This window comes from Hylobates moloch, unplaced genomic scaffold (assembly GCF_009828535.3).
Source record: "Hylobates moloch isolate HMO894 unplaced genomic scaffold, HMol_V3 SCAFFOLD_17, whole genome shotgun sequence".
NCBI lineage: Eukaryota > Metazoa > Chordata > Mammalia > Primates > Hylobatidae > Hylobates > Hylobates moloch.
In genome coordinates, this window is record NW_026652292.1 from 54,699,775 (window position 1) to 54,720,041 (window position 20,267).

The 20,267-nt window shown below is 33.9% G+C and overlaps 1 long non-coding RNA gene across 1 annotated transcript; it reads right to left on the bottom strand.

Annotated features, from left to right (window-relative positions):
- Positions 1 to 921: 921 nt before the first annotated feature.
- On the bottom strand, positions 922 to 17,364 carry LOC131381680 (uncharacterized). The gene is made up of 5 exons (XR_009210564.1): positions 17,256 to 17,364; positions 9,273 to 9,480; positions 8,725 to 8,841; positions 1,802 to 1,934; positions 922 to 1,145 (listed from the first exon to the last, which is right to left on the bottom strand). It is a non-coding gene; the product is annotated as an uncharacterized LOC131381680 (long non-coding RNA).
- Positions 17,365 to 20,267: the final 2,903 nt, after the last annotated feature.

Below are 20,267 nucleotides of genomic sequence, written 5' to 3' on the forward strand. Positions count from 1 at the left end.
TTTTCTTTTTATTCTTTATTAGACTCATCATGCACCTGCTTCAATTGTCCATCCGTTCTTGTGTGATAGCTACTGTTTACAATGAGCCTTTCAAATATTAATCGTCATCATAATTATTTTAAATTCCTTGTGTGATAATTCCAACATCTATGTTAGATCTAGGTTTGGTTATGATGATTTCTTTTTCTTTTCAGACTTTATTTGCATTTTTGCCTTTTGACATGCCTTGTAATTATTTCACTGGAAGCCAGACATGTTTTATCAGTTAATATGAGTGAAGTACTTAGGTCTTTATTGTGAGATTTTATGTTAATGTGGCTAGGAGTTGAGCTTTGTATAATGTTTGCTATAGCTGTAGGTGACAGAGGCTTCACACTCCTTTTTCTTTTTTCTTCTTTTCTTGTTGAGATGGAGTCTTGTTCTGTTGCCCAGGCTGGAGGGCAGTGGTGCGATCTCAGTTCACTGCAACCTCCGCCTCCCAGGTTCAAGCGATTCTCCCGTCTCAGCCTCCTGAGTGGCTGGGATTACAGGCATGCATCACCATGCCCAGCTAATATTTGTATTTTTAGTAGAGACAGGGTTTCGCCATGTTGGCCAGGCTGGTCTCAAACTCCTGACTTCAAGTGACCTGCCTGTCTCAGCCTCCCAATCTGCTGGATTACAGGCACACTCCTTTACTCTTCCTGTTTGTGTCTACTCTGTTGACTTTAGGTTTCCCTAAGTTCTCCTCCTCAGGTTTGCAACTTGAAAGTGTTACAAGTTATAGAGACAAAATATAAGTTGTGGCACTTTCAAATATAACCCAGTGATCTGGTATATTTTATATAACCCACGACTATGATGCAGAATTTTTTGCTCCTTAGCTCAGCTAAAATCTGGGTTCTTGTCTCTCGACCAGAAAAAATTAAGCACATGGACACATTGAAAGATAAGAAGAGTAAAATTTATTAAAAGAAAGCTCTCATCAAAAAGGAGAGGGTCCTGCCAACAGGCTTCCACCTCACAGAACGAACACTAGGCCACCACAAATGAGCTGAAATGGCCAGACTTCTCCTTACTGCATAAGGCGTGAATTCCTAGTGCGCAGGCAGGCCCCCAGTCCATTGCAGGTGTGTCCAGACAAGGTCCTAGGTAAGTTCCCTCATCTGCACAAAAGCATATGATGTAAACACTTGTGGAGTAGGTCAGAGATTCTCTAGGGACACTTCCTTACCTGCCTTCTGCATCTATCAACTCTACTGAAGCCCTGTTGGTGTAGTGCTAAGGTATGGGAAACCAGGGACATTCTACAATCTGATTAAATCTTGGTCTTTACAAGGGACGTGTTCGTGGGCTGTAACCTCCCCAGTGTTTCTCCAGTATTATAGCTTTATCCTCCTGTTCCCTATTCCCTTCCCTGGCTTAGGTATTCCCAATCTACTTCCTTTAACCTATGACCTCTGTGGACCATGCTTAATTTTGTTGTTGTTGTTATTGTTATTCTCCACTCAAGTAAGACAGGAAGCCTGGAGGCAACTGGAGTGGTAGGAATTCTCTTCCTCTACCTGAAATAAAACTGAGGCAAACTCCTTTCCCTCGGGGAGTAAAATGTGTTACTGAAAATCATTTGGGTGTATTTCACAATGGTTTATTTTCCCTTTTCCCCTGGTACAGTCATGAGGGAATCTTTCTTGGATATTTACCGTGAGAACCTGGTATGATTCCTGGAATTAAAACCCACACAAGTAGGACTATAGTTCCCAGCACCCTCCCACTTTCAGGCTAGTCCACACTCAGTTTACAGCAATTAGGCAAAATTTACCTAATTCAAGTGTTTCAATCACTTTAGCTCTCCAGGGACTTTTGTACCAGATTAGCAGATTAGGTTTTCTTTCAGCGGATAAGTCTGTCTCTCCAAATTTCGGGGTGGCAGTTTGCCTTGTGACCTCAGTTCTCTAACGGTAGAAGAAAAATCATTGATGATGTGTTTATCTAACACTTTTATTGCTTGTTTTAAAGATGAGAATAATGACTCTCAAGCTTTTTTACCTGTTGAAGCTTAAAATAGTAAAACAATTATACTTTGCATATAAAATCCTACTAAGCCTATTGTGGGTTATTCCATATTTATTGGAGAAAGCAAAAATACAAGACTACAGTACCTCCTAAGTAAAAATATAACACATAAAAGTATAAATTCAATTTTAAAAAACCTCATATTAATCAGAATATAAAGTGAGTATTTCTGTGAAAGGCATCACATTTTTAGTACTTGCTTTAAAAAACAGAACACTTTCTTAAATCATTGACACATTTATTTCAAAAGCATGTAAATATATATGTGTTCACCTAACATCAACCTATAGAATTCCCCAAACCTAGGGAATATTGAGTCTGATAATTTCTACACTAATTATTAGATTTATACTTAAGCTAAGGAAAGAGAATTCAATTTTAGCTTTTAGGACATTAACTGATTTATTCAGGGGTCAAAATGGGAATGTTTCCCTGAAAAGCAGTGAATTCGACTCAATGCATTCCATACACCATATATTACTTTTTATAGCTAAGGAGTCCTTGATATTTTTAGGATTGCCAATAATTTTTATGTGTATATGTCCCTACTTTAGAAATTAGCAAAGAAATGTATGCTACTCGGCACTTCAGCCATTTCTATGTGTCTGTATGTGTATACTACATATTTTTTGCAGCTGCTCTTTGAAGATTTAATAGGATTTCTCATAATGTTTCTGCAACATCAGTAAAATAGGTCAGAGAGTATGGTGAGCTCAAATGAAAATAACTAAGGAAGACTGCTCATAGACTTACTTCTCTTTTTTGGCTGTTTAAATGTATCTACCCTGCTGAATAGAGACTTTCAATAAGAGAATGAAAACACAGGCTATTGTGTAGGTGTTTAAATTGTGTGCACTGACCTAAACCAAAATTGTTAACATAATTCACAGTCATAAGTTCTGGCAGATGAGTGTGTGAATGAAAAATGTACACTATGTGGAATACAGGGTGACATATTTTTCTCAACTCACTGGTTAATGCAGCTGTGTCCTGTCTGTCCTATATAAGTCCATTTAAAAATTTTGAAGGAGAGATTCCCTTACAACAACCTGAAACATCTTTTGTAATACTATAACTTGATATCATACGAGGATATTAAAGTTTAGCTTAGACCTGTTATTACCTTAGAGAGAAAAGAAAGATGGAATGCGTTATGGGTTAAGTTGATTACTAATGGCTTATGTAATTTAAATATTGTATAACTTATAAAAATAAACAGCTAATAAAGAAAAAATACAGTTATAAAGAGAATATAAATGTTAGTTAAATAAAAGAGCAAAACAATGCAAATTTAAGACTAAAACAAAATTTTATGATTATGTCTATACAGACAATATATCTTGGAGAGTAGAAATTTATATAGGGAATCTGACTGTAAAAGAAGTAGGATTTAAATGAATCAGTCAGTAAAATATACCTGACTTTATATTCAGGGACAGGAAAACATTCTAAATTACTCAAAGGTTTCAAAAATCCATTTTCAGTGTCAGCTGGTCTCATTGCTCACCTGTAAGTTTGATTTACAGTGTGAAAGAAATGACAAATGTCCATGTTGCCATAAAAGGTCACAATTAAGAAATAAGTATTTTTTTAATACTGATTTTTTTTCCTTCTCTTGCAAATTGGAATTTAGAAAGGGAGGGCTTTTGGCAAACACCTGGGCCTGCTAACTCAAAGAATAAATTAGGCCCTGAGGAGGAAGAAGGCTATAAAAAGAAAAAAAAATTTTAAATGCCTCTTTACTCCTTACAACTATAGCCAGCAATTAAAAATAGAAAGGAATCTAGAAGATAATTAATATAAGTCATCTCCTGAAGTCCTTTAATAATTTTGATTGAGATTTAGAAATTGTGATTTTAAATTTTTGAAACCACTTCTATGATGCCTGACATTTAGACAATTGTTTAAGAGAAAAAAAATAACTGACAGTAGAAGATTAGCTGAACTGTGCACCGGACATGGAAGAATGCAAATGAGAGTATGTGATTGTAAAGCAGTGCACATCAAAAACACTGTGGAGACAAATAACCAGACTGAGTGACTTTCAAACTAAGAATCTAGGTCAAAAATCAGGCGAAGTGTGTATCTGTAACAGCAGCATTTTGTTATTTAAGTTGTTCAGGTTTTAATATTGAATTTTAATGCATTTACTTTTAACTATATGTGGCTCAAAATTTTATTTACATGTTATTTTTTCAAAAAATACTTCAGGCTTGTTAACAGTACAAATAAGCAGTAGTTTCTAATCACAACTTAATCTAACATTGTTCGCAGTGGGTAATAATCAGAGCTCAATTGCTCATTTGAGTGTCTTTCCTTAAAATTTAAGGGTTTTTTTTGAGATTTCAAAATTATCCTAATAATACTACAGACTGAGAAGGGGAGGAAAGAGGAATGGATAAGAAGAGATTGGTTAAAGAATATAAAATTACAGCTAGATAGAAGGAATAACTTCTAGTGTTCTATACCACTACAGGATGACTATAGTTAACAATAATATATAGTTTCACATAGCTACAAGGAAGATATCGAATGTTCCCAACACAAAGAAGTGACAAATATATTAGATGATGAACATGCTAATTATCCTGATGACTATACATTGTATGTATTGAAACATCACTATATACCCCAGATATATGTACAACTATTATTTATCAATTTAAATAAATTATATTAAATTTTAAAAATAAAATAAAATATCAAGAAAGTGTTAAAACATAGCCTAGTAAAATGCAGTCCCCTTGAAAGAATATCAACATAAAACATTGTTCATCTTCTCTTTCCTTGGTTAATACTAAATCCCTGTCAAAAGAACACTTGGTAAAGGGTTAGATTGGGGCTAAAGAAAATCAGTGACTTTAGGAAGACACAAACTGGGGTGGAGGGAAGAGAAGTTCATAAGAGAAGTTACTACTTGAAATACATATATAAACATCTATATATATATATTTCCTTCCTTTTATATTTCTGTATATAAATATATACACATACCCAATATCTATGTGTATATATATATATATATACACACACAATACTTACACAGTGAGCTTATATTTACATATTATTAATATGATGAAAGTAACTGCAAGTTTTTAACATTTAATTACTAAAGGTTAGTTTGAGTCACAAACGTTGAAAATGTTATTTTCACCAATCATCCCAGATTTTCCCAAAGCCAATAAAGATTTACATGGTCTCTTTCATTTCTTCTTTTAATCATGTCCTTCCCTCTTTACATGCAGGTGGCCTGCAAGACCTAAAGCTCTCTGTGCCCCATTATCCTGGTTTACTAGTGTTGCCCCACTCACCCAATGGACCCATTGCTCCTGGGTCTTAGAATCATCTTGCTTCAGTCTCTCTCTTACGACCAGTTTCTGTCTCAATCCTCTTGTAGTTTATGAAAATATTTTAGACTTTACTGTCTCTTTCCACTACTCTTCCCTCCTTGAATTCTGATTTTTTTTTTCCACTCATTTGAACAGCACTAGCACTTACAGAGCTGATCAACAGATATTTGCTCTTCTAACCTCTGTTCTGAGAAACTTTCATCAGTGTGCTCCTCTTGAATTCCATGCTTAGCCTTCTATCCACCACTCACACATCCCTATGCACCAATTAAGGCTATAAATAGAAGTAATTCACATGCATGTTCACAGCTATCACATTGTCTTGGATTTTTATTTAAAACATATGATCTTTCATAATTTGAAGACTTTGCAGCACCACTTAGATCTGCAGTGAGAAGCATAGTTGACAGCCCCACCGTTTTTAAGCTGAGGCCCTGTTCCTGCAACTTGCTCTCAGCCAGGACTGAGTTTGGCAGCTCCATTCTAGCAAGGGGAGGCAACTTTGGCTCAAGTATTCACTCATCTGTCTGCCTCAGTGAACCTTTCTTGGAAATATGCTGCAAGCTGAGACTCTTAATAAACAGTCCTCTTCTTTTCCTCTCTCCTTCTGAGGTGTCAGACATGCAACAGATCGAAAGCTCGCCCAGCTCCTTTCCCCTTTATGCTTTACAGGCATTTCAGCCAATCTATCTTCTCCATATCTAATCCATTTTAATGTTGCTCCTTGGAAGAGCCAAGCTGACATAAGAATATAAGCCTTATGGTCTTTTGTCTAAATATCATGTCCATTAATAGATTTTAGTGTAAACTGGTGAACAAATTTATGGCCACTGATTTTAGAAGCATTTGGAATAAAGTGCCAATTCTGTAGAGGATTAAGTGTGTGATTTTAGACTATCATTTCAAGTCTCGGTTTTCTACTTTAATAAAAATAATCATCTCATGTTGGGTTATTGTGTGGAGGAGGATTCTGACATAGCAAATATCATTAGGTGATAACTTTAAAAGTCAGGGATAAATACTCAGAAGTCTTAAAGAAATTCATTTGAAAACATGAAAGAATGAGCATTAAAATACAATTTTTCAGGAGGGTGAGATAGGAGAATTGCTTGAACCCGGGAGGCGGAGATTGCAGTGAGCCGAGATCGCACCACTGCACTCCAGCCTGGGCAACAGAGCAAGACTTCGTCTCAAAAAAATAATAATAATAAAATAGAATTTTTATATTTCTCTTTGGGAGCAGGGAAATGTCAGTTTGAATAAAGAAGAAGAAAGATTGACCTAGTTGATGGGATATCCTGGAATCACTGCTCTGGAGCTAAAACTTTCTAGAAAACTTTGGGTAGCTGAAGTCCTGACAAGCTCTCAGAGATTTCACTATGTCTCATTTTTTTAATAACAACGTCATAATCTCATGAAAAAGATAGCATTAGGACCTCTGAAGACCTTTGGAATCCGAAATTCTGAAATTTAAACTTCAACAATTTTTTTTGTTTGTTTGTACTTGAGGGATTATAGAAATGAACTTCTTATTTCTAAATAGCCCTTTTCCTAAGGCATGGTTATTTGAGGTAATTAGTGCTGTGTCCTTAGGTTGGTTAATTGTTAATGTAATAAAAACAAATGAAAATAAATATACAGAGATACAGAATCTTTACAACATTTAAATGTAGTGGAAACAGAATTAAAGAGGACTACAGGTGTTGGGGAGAAAATGTTATTCTACAAAACATTGCTGAGTGAAATAATTCATCAAGTTAAATTTTGCTCAATTATTAAAGCAGAACCAAGGCTATATACAACTTCAATATTTGATGCAAAAATGATCCTAATTATTATAAATTCTTAGTCATATATGTTAAGAATAAGATATATTAAACATGCAACAGCCTTCTCATTTAAGCACAGTGACATGCATGACAGAAGAGAGGTTGTAAGGTCAAGGCTGTCATTTCATATAACGTGACTTTCCTGAAGATCAGGTGCTACTGCAGGTCAGTGATAAGAAAATAATAAACCATATTTATTCAGATAATGAGTTAATGCTTCAAGAACCAATTTGGTATTTTTTAAGTATCAGAGCTTATCCACACTTTGATAAGGAGTTTAAAACAAGATGCCATTTTATAGATTATTGGTGCAAGAAGATAATAGTTCACAAATGGAAATACCACTTTGTAGGCTGAAAGGAAAATGGCCAAACATAAATTATTTAACAGATATTTCTAATTATAGTCTGAAGAATGATACACAAGCAGTGATGCTATATGAGCAAATGCATGTTATTTTAGTAGATTTAATAAATAAGAAATTATTTTGAATATTGAGGGAAGTCAGTCCTGATGGAATAAAGGGGGATAAGGAGCCAGTTTCTGAAAAATTGATGAATAACAAGACCATCCTACATATGCACACACAAGAAATTGAGAAGTTTAAGAAAATAAGCAGAAATAATGATTAAGTAAAAAAATAAATTAGTGTTTTTATTTTAAAAATTTGGAAATTCATAATAAAACAATAAGTGCATTTGCTAAGAGGGCTAACATGAGCACTGTACCCCAAAATAATGTCAATAACATAGAAAGACTTTTTTCCCATAACACAGGGGTTGGCAAACTTTTCTGTGGATGGTCAGAGAGCAAATAATTTAGGGTTACAGGCCACTTTTGGTCTCCACTCCACACTATTTTTTTTCTTTTCTTTTTTTTTAAAAAAAAAAAATAATTTTTCAGTTTAAAAATGTTTCCTAGCTGGGTGTACAGCATACAAAAATAGACCAAGGGTCTTACTTGTCCAAAAAATTGTAGTTTGCCTACTCCTAATTTGTATTCTTGAAATAAATATGTCTATACCCTACACAGGATGATGCAGCCGGTAAGATGTAAGACGTGACAAAAGAAGTCTCCTGATAAGACAGTGAGTCCAAATGAGTCCAAAAGAACAGAAAACCCAATCACCAGATTCTAGAATATTACTTTTTTTTTTTTTTTATGAGATGGAGTCTTGCTGTGTCACCCAGGCTGGAGTGCAGTGGTGCAATGGAGGCTCACTACAACCTCTGCCTCCCAGGCTCAAGCAATTCTCCCACCTCAGCCTCCTGAGTAGCTGGGATTACAGGAACCCACCACCATGCCCAGCTAATTTTTGTATTTTTGTAGAGACAGAGTTTTACTATGTTGGCCAGGCTGGTCTTGAACTCCTGACCTCAGGTGATCCGCCCACCTCGGCCTCCCAAAGTGCTGGGATTACAGGTGTGAGCCACCACGCCTGATCCATATGTTTTAAGGAGAAATGAAACACCTGTAAATGAGAAACTTACCTGATTGGACTATCATATGTAAATGCAATCCACACTGTAGGTTCATTTCCACATACTAGCTGATACATTTGGTTTCAGGCTTTTATTCTATCTTTTGCATTCTTCCCCATTTCTGTTCTATAGATAAAAATGGTTTATTTTTTGACAGAGATAACTATATTTCCTTCTATCCTGTTTACCATAACAGATTAAGAGAAAAATTGGTAGCTAGGATGTGATTTTTGTTATTTTCCATAGGGAATTATTTGGCATGACTTAAATTGAATATAGCAAAAATGCCTACACTAGCTTGCAATTAAAAGACCTCTTTACTCTGAGATATTTTAGCCAGCATAGAATTGTTTACATTACTTCTATAGAAAAGAAGGCAAAGGTCTTAATTGCTTTTAGTGTTTTCACCACACAAACGAGAGGAAAGATTTTTAAAGAGAATAGGATAAAGAACGTATTTCTGTGGCATTCTGAAATATCCTTATTTGGAAGGCTAATTATAATCAGCACTCACATTACAGTGTTTCATCTGAAAAATAATATATTTCACTTTTGACCTTATAGCCTTCTATGATGTCCTTATGCAAAATTCACATTTCAGTGACAAAGGCAGCTGGAAGAGAAGTCTGTTGATGCATGTTGAGAGCTTCCTGTAGATGCACGTCATAATACTTTTTGATCACTCTGGGTAAGACATTTTATGCAAGATGCTACACTGAAGTAGATGTGATTGTAATACTCAAATGTTTGCAGTTTCCAAAGGAACTAGGAAAGGAAAAAAAACAAAGGAGGGGTATATGACATATAAAAAGTGGAAAAAAATAAATTTATACTTACAGAAAAAAAAGGGAAACAGAAAGAAGTGAAGGGTAAGATGGATTTCAGAATGCATAAAATAAGCACTAACAATTAATATAAAAGTGAAATAAAATGACAAAGAAAGAAGAAACAAGGTGTGGAAGAAAGTAATTTAAAATTTTCCATTTACTCGAAGTCCTTGAACAAGCAATTTATTTTATAGTTTCTTTTTATGTGAGGTTAGCAACAACAGTTGAATTGAACCTATATATGCAACAAATACATTTGGGTATTTTTGTCATTTTAGCAACTTTTGTATTACACTGAAATTACCAACCTTAAAGAATAGAATAGGACCACTTAGAACTAGGTTGATTTATGTAGCTATTGAGCACTGTTAGTGTGGCAAGTGCAACTAAGGAAGTGAAATTTTTAATTTAATTAATTTTCTTTTCATCTAAGGTTAAAAACTGAAGCACTGTAAATATGTTTGCATTCCATAAACTTCGCTGCTTTGATAGGATTACATTTCACTTTAATCATTATTGTATAAGATAGCATTATTCTACTGTAGGCCTCAAGCTGAACACAAGCATTGTTTCTATTATTACACATAAATATACTACCAATTTGGTAAATGTCAACAAATTAATTCAGCTCTATTTTTTAATGCATAGATATAACACTGTAATGTGTTTTTTAAATATTTTTGGACATATCATGATTACAGTGATACCTACATACATTGCAATTCATGATTAAATTGAAATGTTGATTTAGTTATAATTAAATTATTTTTCAGATATAAAAAGGTTATGAAGAAACTTTGCAATTCTAAACAAATGCATTCTACTGATGCAGAACAGGCTGAAGTTTGTACTAAAACTACATAAAAATAAAGAAAAACTAAAAAATTGAAAGAAAGTATGCTGTACATTTCCTAATTGGTGGCATCTGCAATTTGCTACTGCAGAATAAAGTGAACAGCTGTCTGTTTGTTGGATGAAATAATATTAAAAGTAGTGAGATAACAATAGCAACAGACATTTCCAGCAAAAAAGTGATTTCTTGAGACATTTTCTCACAATAGTTAAAAACAATTGATTTTACTCTCCCTAACTGTTAGAAACTTTTCCATATGGTTTGAAGAGAATCAAATATATGTATACTTGTTTTGATGTCCTATAATATTAAATATTTATACATTATATATACACACACATACATTATTTCATCATTTGGTGGTAGATGGAATTTTGTTGGTTTGTGTTTTCATTTCAAATAAAGTTTAGATGGATAATTTATTAAAGTTCCGAAGTAATTCCACATTTATTTTTATAATAAGTTTGGTAAACATTATATATATATCAATCCACTAATGTACACATATGTAATTAATAAGCATTTACAGTATGAAGTTTAACTATTGAAAATATTTCAAAGGCTTATGAACTTGAATGCCATTATATTTGTGAAATGTCACTAATATTAAAAAGTTTTTCAGTTAAAACAATTAACTGCTGCCTAAACTTTCAACAATAACACATAATGTTGCTATTTTCTGTTGCAGATATTGAAAGGAAATTGACTTTATTATAAACAGAGTTTTGCCTTTACTTTTAGGATTGCAAACACTGCCTTATAATAATTAATCCTCACTCACAGTGTTTTTGGAAATAAGCAGATTTGTGGCACCAGTAGCCTCCATGAAATTCCAAATCAATGCACATCTCTAGGACGTGAGTCAAGATTATATCCTGTGGATTCCAATTTGACTGTTCCTTCAGGAGTCTTGAACAGTGTGCACTGAATTCATCACACACCACAATTCATTTTGTATGAATTGCACCACAATTCATCTTGTATTCTGATCTGAGTCAGCTAGTCTTAGCTTTAAGACCAATGTTGCCAGTGAAAATCTGCTCATATAGATGCATCTGTTGTCTCTATTTATAATACAGTTACAATTCAGAGACTAGCATATCACTTTCACTGTCTTTACAAAAGATATCCATTCATACATAAGACATTAGTGAGTCCCAGCAATATAAAGCAATGAGGAGATTTTGGAGTGAAAAAAAAAACCAGAAACTTAGGACCTGAGTTCTGGTCCTCACTCTGCCAATTCTGGTTTGATGTTGACAACGTATTTATTAGCTATTGTGAGGATTAAATGATGTGATCTATGAGTAGCAGTTATAGTAATTATGAAAGTCCATCTCTTTGTGTACTTTACAGTAGGCTTGCAGTCATCAGTGGGTAACTAAGAAAGCTTAGCAGGCTATATAAGAAAAAATAACCCTTTTGGTTACATTTGAGTTAAATTTTAACAAACTCTTTTACAGGCAGGGACCTATTAGGCAAGTTGTCTCTGCTATTGGCTTACATAAAAATAAAAACCATAACTGTAACAATATAATAATAATAACAACACTATAGTCTGTGCTCTCTTAAATAGGCCTAAATATAAAACTTATATATATATATATATGTGTGTATATATATATATGTGTGTGTGTGTGTGTATATATACACACTTTCTCAATATGAAGAATAATTTTATATACAATAGCTATAAAAATATTTAGGGATAAATTTATTCAAGGCTGTGAAATATTGTACACTGAAAACTATACAAAGTTAATGAAAGACATTGAATAAGACACAATTAAATGGAAAGACATCCCATGTTCATGGACTGGACGAATTAATATTGTTAAAATGTCCATTCTATCCAAAGCAATCTACAGATTTGATGACATGCCTATAAAAAATTTTAATGTCATTTCTCATAGATATAGAAAAAATTCCAAAATTCATATGGACCCACAAAAAAGCCTGAAGTTTATGCAATCATGAGCAAAGGGAACAAAGATGGAGATATCACTACCTATTTTCAAACTATTCGACAAAATTATAGTAATTAAAATAGCATGGTACTGGCATAAATATAGATACATTAACCAATAGAGCCAAATAGAGACCCTTAAAAAGAACCCACACATCTATGGTCAATTGATCTTTGACAAAGCTACAAAGAATATACAATAGAAAAATAATATTCTCTTCAATGCTTGGGAAAACTATATATCCAGATGAAAAAGAATGAAATTGGACTCTTTTATTATGTACAAAAATCAACTAAAAATGGATTAAAGAAGGACTTAAAGACTTGAAATTGTAAAACTACTGGAAGAAAATATAGGGGAAAATCTACATGAGCAATGATGTTTTAGCTTTGACCCCAAAAGCATGTCAATAAAAGCAAAAATAGACAAATAGAATTACAATGAAATTAAAAGTTTCTACACAACAAAGGAAACAACTAAAAGAGTGAAAAGGCCAACCCACCAATTTGGAGAAAATATTTGCAAGCCATACATCTAATAAAGGATTAATATCCACAATATTATATAGTTAAGTCAAACTCTATAGAAGGAAAATAAATAATCTCTTTAAGAAATGGGCAAGGTATCTGGATAGACATTTGTCAAAAGAAGACATATTAATGACCAACAGATACATGAAAAACTACTTATTATCACTAGTCATTAGATGTAAAAGAAAACCACGATGAGGTAACACCTCACACCTGTTAGAATGGCATCAAAAAGGCAAAGGATAGCAAGTGCTGGCGAGGATGTGGAGAAAAGGGGGCCCTTATACAGTGTTGTTAAGAATGTTAATTACCACAACCATTATGAAAAACAGTATGAAGTTTCCTCACAAAACTAGAAATAGAAGTACCATATGTCCCAGCAGTTCCACCTTTGGGTATTTGCCCAAAGATTAAAAATCATTATGTTGAAGAGATATCTGTACTCTCATGTTCATTGTGGTACTATTCACAATAGCCAAGTTATGGAATCAGCCTAGGTGTCTGTCCATCAAGGGAGAAAGGATAAAGAAAAGTGGTGTATATACACAATAGAATACTATTTACCTTTTAAACAGAAAAAAAAATCTATCATTAGTGAAAACATGAACGGAATTGAGGAAGTTTATGTTCAGTAAAATAAACCAAAGACAGACAAATACCACATGTTCTCATTTAAATTTGGCATCTAAAATGCTTGAACTCATGGAACCAAGGAGTACAAAGGTAGTTACCAGAGGCTAGGAGTGTGGGGGAAATGGGGGAGGTGATAGTCAAAGGGTAAAAACCTCAGTTAGGTAGAAGGAATAAGGATGATTTAAAAAACATTTTTTGAGGTCAATTACATAGTATGGTGAATATAGCTAATAATTGAGTACTATATGTTTAAATTAGGCTGAGAGTAAATTTCATGTGTTCTTATAAAAAAGTTGTTAAATCGTTGAGATGATACTTTAATTAGCTTGAGTAACCATTTTATACTGTATTAAATATCATAATACTACTTTATACTCCATAAATGTATACATGTATAAATCATCAATTAAAAATGACATAACGTAAGTAAAGCAAAAAATAACAAATGAAACAATAAACATTTTAAAATTTCAATACTAATTAAAATACAGTTGTTCCACTCTATTGATTCCAGGACCTCTGCAGATACCAAAATCCAAGAATGCTCAGGAGTTCTTGTATAAAATAGTATAGCATTTGCATACACTATGCACACATCCTCCAGTACCTTTAAATTATCTCTAGATTATTATAATACCTAATACAATGTAAATAGTCATTATATTGATTGAGAAGTGCAAGGCACAGGAGTCTTGCTCATTTCCTTCACTGAAAGCAGAAATAATAAATCATACTGAACCTCATTTTAAAGTACAAAAATTATGTAACTGCATCATGTTTTTAGCATTATATTAAAAATAATGTGGCCAGATGCCGTGGTTCACGCCTGTAATCTCAGCACTTTGGGAGGCTGAGGTGGGCTGATCACGAGGTCAGGAGATGGATACCATCCTGGCTAACACGGAGAATCCCCGTCTCTACTAAAAATACAAAAAAAAAAAATTAGCCAGGCATGGTGGCGGGCGCCTGTAGTCCCAGCTACTCTGGAGGCTGAGGCAGGAGAATGGCTTGAATCCGGGAGGTGGAGCTTGCAGTGAGCCCAGATCGTGCCACTGCACTCCAGCCTGGGCGACAGAGCGAGACTCCATCTCAAAAAATAAAAATAAAAATAAAGAAATAAAATAAAATAATAATAATAATGTAACAGTACAATTATGTAGCTAGCTTTCTAACAAAAGTGAGATTTTCTTAAATTATTTACTCATTTTGTTGAAGCTGTTCAATATCATGCTGAATGAATTATTATAATAGATTAGAGAAGCAGGGTATTGCTTAGTATTGCAGGTGATTTTAGTACAATATAAACAAAAAACACATCTAATAACCCAAATAAATAGACTGCCTATTAGTCTGTGAATAAGATACCAACAACTTTCATTTGCATCATAAACTCAAATTATTTTTTAAATGTATAACAATGTTGAAAATAAGTATAACCTTAAACAGTAATATTTCACTTAAAAGAATCATCACAAATTTCTATGAACTGAATATTATGTATTTTCTGAATATATCTTATCCCAGAAAATTCAGTAAGAATTTATGTAACAAGACATAGAATTTCCGTGGTATCTATTTCTGACTTATTTAGTTTTTCTCATTTTTATTTTCTTGCATCCCTCAGAACATACATTTCCTTAAAGTTCCATAAATCTTCAAGTCTTAAATGTAGAATTCCTCTTCATGTTATTCTGTTAATTTCACATTTTAAAAAATTACGACTTACCTTATATAAATTTTATTTTTTGTTGCATATCCTGCTCCCTATGTCTCTTTAATTTGAAATTCTTCAGTAACAATAATAGACTTCATGAAAAAAAAAAATCCCCATTCTAAGTTTTGTTTAACATCAATGTTGGGGTATCAGTTTAATTACTTTATAAAAATGTGAAATAAAAGTGTGCATACAGTAGAAAAGCTTTAGGTCCCAGGGCAGAAAGCACTAAGATTCTCTGCCTCCATTAATCCACAATGAAAAACAATGCCAGAAAGCTAGAAATAAATGTTCAGCAGAGATTAAGCCCAGTTTTTCTAATAAACTGGAATAGTTATTTGTTTGCCATGAAGCAAGTAAAGACTCGGAGATGTCACTGTTTTCTTGGCAGCATAAGCATTTCTCTTAGTATGAGAAATCTTGTGGCACTTGTGGGTAAGTAAAAGGAGATCCTGGACCTTTTATTATTCCCTAGCCCTTGGATTTTGCTTTTCTTCTCTTTTAGATTTTTAGCACAGTCAACATCTGTGCCCCTGTCATCCTTCAACAAGCTTATCCTTTGTGCTGTTTTTAGGGTAAGCTTCAAGGGAAAAATTTAATGTGTCTTTCTTTTACTCATTAATTTTTATTGCATGAAATTTAAATTTATAATAACAATTTGAAATACCTTAGCTAGACAATGTAAAAGGACAAAAATACCTACATATAGATAGAGAGATGATAGATAGAGGTATAGATAAATTATATTTATATCTTTATTTGTATTCCACAATTTAAAGAAGTGATAGACGTATAAAGGATAATTACATCGAATTTTACCTGTATTGCATAGCTCTTTCCTCCCTTTGACTAGACGGGCCCTCAGATATGGAAATAGGATAAAGTATTTTTGTAGGTCATTAGTTTTGCAATGTAGAATATTATTATCGACAAATAATACTAATAAATGTAAAATCTATGTGTTCCATGACACATAACCAACAAACAGAATTTGAACTTGTTCTTGTAATGTAAACTTCAAATTTTCTGACTTTGTTCAATTAAATTTGCAAACCTAATGTTGCATTAACTTTTACTTAAGCTAATTCTTACCTCTTTTTCCCATTTGTATTTAAAAAAGCTTTTCTTGTTGAAATTCTATCCCTATTAAACAAATCTCTTCCACTAAAACTACTTTCTTGAATTGGATTATTTGCCATACAGTACTTTATTTTCTCTTCCTAAATATTTGATAAACATTATCTGGAGCCAATTAACACATTGATCATTTCAATGTTTATTAAAACCCTCTTAATGACTTTTAAAGAAGAAACATGGCTGTATTTACAAATATTATATAGTGCATTAATCTAGGACATCATGCAGAGAGAAAAAGGCATTGAAGACATAATGTATTGGTTGTATAAAACAGGGTTTGTTAGCAGTTTGGTGAAATATTCTCAAAATGCTGTTATAAATACAATAACAATTTTCTGGTAGAGAAGTCAAGACAGCTTAGGGAATTGATAAGGAGTTATGGGTGAAATTCTCAAAGGGCACTAAAAAGGCCCCAAGAAAGGGCTTAAATGCACTGGACCAAGGTAAGCAGCTGCAATTGATTTAGCAAGTAATAATGCAGAACACAGGGAAGAAAAGAGCAGAGGAACATGAAGCGATTCTGTCTTGGCTGCGGTGTTTTTCTGAAGGCCAAGGACATAATTCTGCCTAACTTTTGGGATAGTTTTTCTTCTTAAAAACTATCATTTTACTTTTTGGATACAGTGTGTGTCAGTTTTAATACAGCCATTTGATTGCTGATCTCTCAGAAGCGCATAAGAGACTGTCTTGTTTAAATGGACACTCCAACCTCACCTCTCCTTTTCTCTGCCACAAATTAAGAAATGAATTTCATCTGCTTCACATTCTCAAGGATGAAGGTACTCAAGTCAACCATTTTGTCCAGAAGCTTCTGAATGGATCTTGATGGCGACAGGACCAGAAAGAAGCCACGATATATGGCATAGCTCACGCTCTTACCTTTGCTCTTGGAGACAGTTATAACTGGTGGTATCTGACAACACGCAGCACTACTTTCAAGCCCCATATGCTAAGGATGATTTTATGCAGTCATTTAAGCAGAACCTCCCTTGGCTGCCTGGAACTCAGCAGGGATTGTTTCAGGGAGGGGAGAGTCACAGTTCTTTGAGTTCAGACAGCTATGGTGACCTCTTCAAATACCTCACAAAGATTAGGCTGTCACACCTTGTCAGGTGGTCTAAGCTTTTAGGGTTTTATCCTTTTCAAAGATTTAAAGTGTTCTCATTGCTGTAGCACTTCTCCCCTCACAACTTCTAGCTTTAATTCCCACTCCTCTCATCTTATGGCCTTTTTCTCATCCAAACAGAATTTGTCACTGTTTGTAGGTCACTTCCACAGCATATTACTGCAGCACCCCTGTTCATGTTGTCTCCTCAGACTGGAAGAGTTCCATTGCATTCCAAATCCACCCTCCATATCAGCCCACTGAAATCTTATTCAAAATTTAATCCATAAGCCACCTTAAAAAAAAAAAACTATGAAGAGCCTACAACTAATTCTAATTGTTTTAGATATATCATATATATTAGATTTCTTTTTTTCACATATATATCAGTTAAAAGAGGAAATATATCAGTATGGTTAACTTGGGGTCTTAACCAACTTAATTCAACCATAGGCATTCAAATCAAGGATGCTAAAATTAGTAGCTATATGATTTTGAAAAGTTATCTAACATCTGTACTTCAATTTCCTCATGTGTAAATCAGGATAACAATATCTCATACAGACAGTACATAAGATAATTAAATTGATAATACACATACATACCTAGAAGCATGTTTGGTGCAATCTAAGTGCTCTACAATGTTAGAAATCACTGTCACTGTTATTGGAATGTACTGTCTTGGATGTACTGTTTACTTACAGGTAATGTACCTGGCAATTATACAAGGCTCTTAGAAGGAAGCATTCTATTGTTTTAATCTTTATGTCTTTACTACAATACTCAGTGTTTCTTTGTACACACTGGCCCTTCAGCAAATACTTGTTAAACTCAGTCCATTGTGAAGCAGGCTTAGGTACTTTAATCTTGAGCTCTTTGGGAGTAGAAAAGCTCTCTTCTCTGTAACGCCCAATATATTTTGACCATAAATGGTCAATAAATGGTGTTTGAATGAATGACTGCAAGTCTTAAAGGACGAAGAAATCTTGCTATCCAGTTTTTTTTATGTGTGTATTTACATGCCTCCTTGGTCCCAGCATATCTATCTTGCAAAATACACCACACAAGTGAAAATATAAGGGCATTCGATATCAAGTTGAATCAGTGTGTGGTGAGAGTAAGGGCCCCATTTGTGTTATCAAGAAAAATTCTTCCTGTTGAACCAATAGAATTTGTAGAATCTGAGGAAGGAGAGGATCGGGGAGGTGCATCCTGGACTAATTATTAATTAATAAGCATTCTGTATGATTTAGTTTATCTGTAAAAATTTTTATATTTCTTGGGGGCCTTCAATATTTTCAAACTGAGAAATTTGAAAATAAAATTGAATGTAAATAAGACAAGTTCAGGCAATAAGAAGAAAAAAAGCAGCACAGTTTTATCAGAGGATAAATAATGATGACACCTGGTTGTCTACGTGGTTATGGGTAGAATAAAATGAGGTATTTTTAATTAACTCTCATATTAATGAACCTATATACTGCATTTAAAATATACCCGTCTTTACATACCCATAACCATGCAAGATAAGTTTCACTATTCAATTTTACAGATGAGAAAATTATAGTCAAGGAGATGAAGTCACCTGATTATAAGTGACAACATAGGGACAACATAGGGTGTCAAATCAGAGTTTGAGCTGCAATCAAAGCCCACACAGTTTTCTACTATGTCACATTTAGAAATGACTTATAAAAAGCACTTTGGCTCATAAGCATGACTTCAGTCAAGAAAATTTAGAAAACATATTCGCTATGCTACTCCAGTTCATTTCAACTAACCATTTTGTAGCAGCAATTCAAGTAACAGTGAAATATGGCAATAGCAATAGTCAGTCCTTTGAGGGTAGAAAATACCACCCAAATGGCTCTTTTCCAAAATGAGGGTTTGGGGTTAGAAACCTCATAAAGTCTACTACAAACTCTTTCATTGCTCAGATCTGTTAAAGGTTATTGTGTTTTGAGACCCTCTTAATAGCTTTACCTGTTCTTAGCAAGTAGTAATAATTACTGTTTAAGAATGCATTAACTACATGTACTGAATAATTATTGTGACACATAGGGAGCCTCTACAACTAACATTTAACACATCGGCACAGTCTAGTATATACTTTTGCGTTGTATTTAAACAAATTATAAATTGAGAAAGTGAGAGAGGAAGGAGGTAGAGGGTCAGCAGGAAGAAGCAGTCAGAAGAAAAAGATGGACAGCAAGAACAGGCAGGAAGGGTTGAGAAGGTAGATGGGTCAGGCACTGGTGAAAAAGAAAGGGAAAGCAGGAGAGAAAGAGATAGGAAAGGTTCTAAACCTCTTAATCCTTTAAAGAACAAAACATTTATGAGCACTTTTTGAAAAAGTTCTGGGTCATGAAGGCACTTTTATCACTGGAATGAATTAAAGCAGAAGCTAATAATTTCACAGGTCAGCAATGATGTGATTCTCAGACCAAGAGATGTTCTCTAACAATTCTGTGATAGCCAGCTGTTTACTCAGCATGCTTTTCATTAAATAACTTAGATTTTGAGTCACAAGGATGCTTTTAAGATTATGTTGGGGACTAGGGTGTATTGTTAAAAGGAAGGGTCTTAGTACTTGTACAATGCAGTGTCTCAGAGACGGGAAGACAATTTGACAGAAACAGGAATTTGTGAGTCCCTTCTTTTGTCTCTTACCTTATCTGCTTCTTCAAATTAGTTTTTTTGTTTGTTTGTTTTTGTATTTTTTGTTTGTTCGTTTGAGACGGAGTCTCACTCTGTCGCCAGGCTGGAGTGCAGTGGCACGATCTCAG